Here is a 5,323-nt window from a genome sequence, read left to right on the forward strand (position 1 = left end):
ATATTGTATCATCCATCTTCAAATCTAAACTTAATATCCTATACTCAAATCCTACCCAATATCTGATCTGAATAAAAAATAGAGATACTCTGTCACGCCCCGAACCCAACACCCGGGTCGGATACCACTACAAGAAATTTAATTTTTTGCGATGAAATTTTTTCGTCGCTAAAAATCTTATTTTCGTCGCTAATAGTATTTGCGACGAAATATATCGTCGCTAAAAATTTGTAGAGAAAGCCTCGTAGCAAAAGACCTTAGCGACGAAAATATTTTATTTCGTCGCAAAAAATAGTAAACCCAGACCACGAAGTTATGTACTGTATTAGCGACGAAAATATTTTGTCGCAAGAGCTTAAATTTTCGTCGCTAAAATTGCAACGGAAAAAAATTTCGTCGCTAAATATTTTGATTAAAAAATTTTTTTTCTTATTTTTTGCGACGAAAATTAATTTCGTCGCAAAACTTAGCGATGGATTTCGTCGCAAAATAATTTGTCGCAAAAATTTCGTCGCAAAAATTGCGACGAAAAAAAATGTTCGTCGCTATAATTGCGACGAAAAAAAATTTCGTCGCTATAATAGCAACAAAATAAAATTTTCGTCGCTAAAAGGGCGACGAAATAAAAAATTTCGTCGCTATAATTGCGACGAAATAAAAATTTCGTCGCAAAAAGTTTAAATTTTTAGCGACGAAATTTTTTTCGTCGCAAAAATAGCAACGAAATAATTTCGTCGCAAAAATTACGACGAAAAAAAAATTTCATCGCTATAATGGCGACGAAATAATAATTTTGTCGCTATAAGGACGACGAAATAAAAATATTCGTCGGCATAATTACGACGAAATAAAAATTTCGTCGCAAAAGTTATAATTTTTAGCGACGAAACTAAGACTTTCGTCGCAAAAATAGCAACGAAATAAAAAATTTCGTCGCAATGAATAATAAATGTTTTACTTTTTTGGGTTCACAAATTTTTTTGCGACGAAATTAATATTTCGTCGCTAAAATAAATTTTGGATAAAAAATAAAATTTTTATTAATTTTTCAAAAAAATCTACTCAAATACAAATTATCTGATCAAACATATTTTAAATAAACAGTATGTTAACACAATAAAAATATTCTAAGTCAAAAGACCAATTTCAAATAACAAAAAGTTTCATAACCATCTTTGTCATATACAAAAATATAAGTCTATACACCATTTTAAATTTAAAATAAGTACAAACTAAGTATGATCTGACTCATTGGCCTCGTTCCCTCCTCCAGGCGTCGATCCCTGATCCGATACGTGTCGCGATGGTGGTGCAGAGGCGGCATCATGTGACTGTAGAGGTGCTAACTCAGAAGCATCAATACCGAGCCGTCCCGCCACCGCAGCTACGATCCTCTCGAGCGTCTGACTACGATTCATCCAGTAACTAATCTGATCTTGCATCATGCTCATGGATGTCCTAACTGCCTCTGGCACCGATGCATCATCAGACCGGCCGGATGACGAACTGCGTGATTTTTTGGACCGCATGCTATGACCAGATCCTAGCTGCCGCCGAGGACGGTATCCAAAATCGTATCATCTGTCATCAAACAAACCTGCTGCGATCCAGTATCACCATCAGATCCCACCTCCCTCGTCGCCTGCTCTCTCAATTCTAACATTTTTTCCTTCACAATAAACCAAATAAAATCATAAATTTTTTTCAAACTCTTTAAAAGTATTCAAAATGTAGAGTAATGATACTTACATGATGCTGCCTCGCCTCCTCGGTCACGAACTCGCCACTCTTGTTTTGATAGAATTTAGCATAGGCGTCGACTCCGGATAGTCCCTGTTCAAACAAAAAAAAGAAAAAAAAGATATCAAAATAATGTAAATATTTAATAGAATCAATCTTGCGTGTGAAAAAAAATAACGTACCATCCTCTTCATTCTCTGTGCAAAAGAGGCACTTCCTTGCGTGTGAATAGAATCAATCTTGCTCCTATTCACCTTATTCGCCTCCGATCGTCGCTACAAAATACATACAATTATAACCAATAAAGGACATAACATAATTAAAAAAACTTGGAACACTAGACATACCTGAAATGCCTCACTTCCAAAATGCTCACATAACCACCGCCAATCGTCACTAGACCCAGCCCAATTTTTATATGACTGGGTCACAGGATCAATCCCCTTCGCCTGCAGCTCATTGCAGTATTTATGAAGCCTACATCGCCGATCTCTTTATCTATTTGCAGCTATTTTGAGAATACATGCCGTCACTTCTTCGTCACTGCAATCCTCGAAGTCAATATTATCCTACACAGTAATCATACCAAAAGGCAAATACATGAAATTATTCATATAATAAAAATTTATTTATATAACCAAAAATAATATGGATCATGTAATGATATGCAAGACATCCAAATTTAATTCTTACCCTGATGTGAGAGACTAGAGCATCACGGTATCGAGGAGCTACATGCTTGAAACTTTCAGCAGCCCACGAAAAATGATTCCACATATACAAACTGATCTCATTTGCGACGATACTAGCCTCTGTGCCAACCGGATGATCTCGAAATATATGTACCTTCGGTTTTTCATTGTGTGTATGCACATATTTTTCCAAAACAAGACCCCTACTAGGACCACGCACTACACGTCGATGCTGTGTTCCTACATGTAAAAATTGATGAAATGAACATATATCATGTATCACTAAATGCATATAACAAAAAAATATATATGGTTTATAAATTGATAGAGATGTACCTGTAAGGGGATGATGCTGCGGTACCATGGCCTCCGGCTGGGCAAGCTCTGGCTGAGCACTAGGCGGCTCTGTGGACTCGGGCAACTGAGTCTCATCTAAATCCTCTGACTCATCATGCAAAATGCTAAAGTGAGGATGTGTATCATCAAGCGGAGCCTGCTGCCTACCCCGTGAATGTCTACGTCCAGGACCAGTCATGATGCTGCAATGATTAAAATAATTTAAATCAGTAAGTAATCAAAAAACTCAAGTATTACATGATATAATAAAAAAAAAATAAATTGAATTACTATTCATATTAATTATTGTTCTCATATTCTGAACTCGTGTCCATATAGTCATCTTCGACGGGAGTCATAGAAGACTTCGACCCTGAAGTACTATCATCATTGTCGTTAACGAAGTCATTATTGGATCGTGCTCGTGTCCGTGCCCTTATGGACGATCCAACAACAGAAACATCCTCAGGTTCATAGTCGTCTCTTTGTAATTGTCCTATGTCAATCGTATCATCTGGCACTAATATGTTATCTGGTGCTTGCATTTGATATGCTTCGTTTTCAATAATTGCACAGACTTCATTCTCAAGATGTTCATCGTTCGGGCATGTGAAAAGTGCAGGATCAAACAAATGCCTATGCTGAGCCCTTATTGCAACTCGCCAAGGCTCTTTCATTTTGTTATCATCAATATACCACACTAGTCTTGCTTGCTTTGCAAAAATATAAGGATCACTTTCATACCATACATGACCAGTGTGGACACTGACGAGTTGAGGATCTATAACAATTGGCCTGTGTCATCCTAAGTCATACCATCGATACTTGAATAACACAATCCGTCGAAGACCACTATATCTCAACTTTATAACCTCATGCAGAACACCAAAAAAATCTATTATTTCACCCTTATGCTCGCCCTCCACGCTTATTCCACAATTCTGTGTGGTTCGATCACGATCGCGATCTTCCGTTAAGAATCGCACACCATTGACTATGCATGCTGAATATACTGATACACGTCTGTCAGGTTTTCGTGCAAGTGCAGCTAAGTCATTACTGATACAGTTAGGATTGTCTATACGTAGCTGAGCTATCTACAATTAAAAGAACAATAAGCAGGTTAAATTTGACAAAATAAATACTATATAAACAAACTTTTAATCATGGATGAACATGAACATAACTTACCCGTTCGTCAAACCATGATGCGAATTGATTCCTATGTCGTGCCGCTGCTAATGTAGGATTACTTCTTCTGAGCTCACTTTCGTGTTCTCTGAAGTGATACAGTAATACCATGTATATTTTAATTTAGAGTCCACGTGCATTCATTGATATATCAACAAATAAAAATTAAATGTATATACTCACATCATGTAGGCTTCTACCTCCTCGCAATTGTTTAGCACATACCAATGCATGTCATCCGTTTCTTGTGGTGTCAACATTCGAAAATCTTTTTTACCATATGGTCGGGCAACATTGGAGAACACGGACAATCCATCGGTCAGAATCTCGTCAACATCAATATTCTGCTGTGGCCTTGTAAATTTGGTCTCCACTCGTCGAAGGTACATAGAGCAGAACGTCAGACATTCATTCATAACATATGCCTCTGCTATTGAACCTTCAGGCCGTGCTTTGTTAGTGACGGCACTCTTGTATTCACGCATCTCCCTATTCAATAAATTATCAATTGATATCACATATAATAAGAATACAATAATGAATAATAAATATTACAATATCATGCAATTACCTTTCAATTGGGTACATCCATCTTGTATGTACTGGCCCACCCAATCTAGCCTCATGTGGAAGATGAACAGAAAGATGCACCATGATATCAAAGAAGGCGGGAGGGAATATCATCTCGAGCTTACAGAGAGTAATGATAATCTTCTTCTCCAATATGTCGATCTGACTTCGTCTCAATGTCTTCGCACATAAGTCTCGAAAATAAGTTTCCAGATCAAGTAACGCATCACACACATTATCCGGCAACAATCCGCGCAAACCAACTGGGAGCACATGCTGTAGAAGTACATGACAATCATGACTTTTCATCCCGACGATCTTCCCATCTTTCGACTTGATGCACCGTTTCAAGTTTGAGGCGTATCCATCAGGAAACCTCACTGATCTCAAATATGAAAGAAATTGATTTCTCTCTCTTCGATTCAGTGTATAACATGCCAATGGCTTCACCAGTCTATCCCCTCGTCGAATCAAATGTAATTCCTTTCTAATCCGCATATCCTCTAAGTCAAGACGAGCCTTCACGGTATCCTTTGTTCTTCCTTCGATATTGAGAATGGTATAAAATATATTATCAAATATATTCTTTTCAATATGTATGACGTCAAGATTATGTCGAAGAAGAAGCGTTTTCCAATATGGAAGATCAAACAACTTGCTCTTTTTTCTCCAATTTTCGATACTTGTTCGCACCCCTACTTGGCTGGCCAGACCCTTACCAAATATGACATCCTGTGGGTTTGGTAACTGATTTAAAATATTGTCCGTAGACCAGAATCTTGGCTGCGCACGTC

At 37.6% G+C, this 5,323-nt stretch overlaps 1 long non-coding RNA gene across 1 annotated transcript; it reads right to left on the reverse strand.

Annotated features, from left to right (window-relative positions):
- Positions 1 to 1,281: 1,281 nt before the first annotated feature.
- Positions 1,282 to 2,134, reverse strand: LOC140851032 (uncharacterized). Its single transcript, XR_012133819.1, has 3 exons — positions 1,923 to 2,134; positions 1,750 to 1,833; positions 1,282 to 1,669 (listed from the first exon to the last, which is right to left on the reverse strand). It is a non-coding gene; the product is annotated as an uncharacterized lncRNA (long non-coding RNA).
- Positions 2,135 to 5,323: the final 3,189 nt, after the last annotated feature.

The sequence above is a fragment of the Elaeis guineensis genome, chromosome 8, assembly GCF_000442705.2.
Source record: "Elaeis guineensis isolate ETL-2024a chromosome 8, EG11, whole genome shotgun sequence".
NCBI classification, from domain to species: Eukaryota; Viridiplantae; Streptophyta; class Magnoliopsida; order Arecales; family Arecaceae; genus Elaeis; species Elaeis guineensis.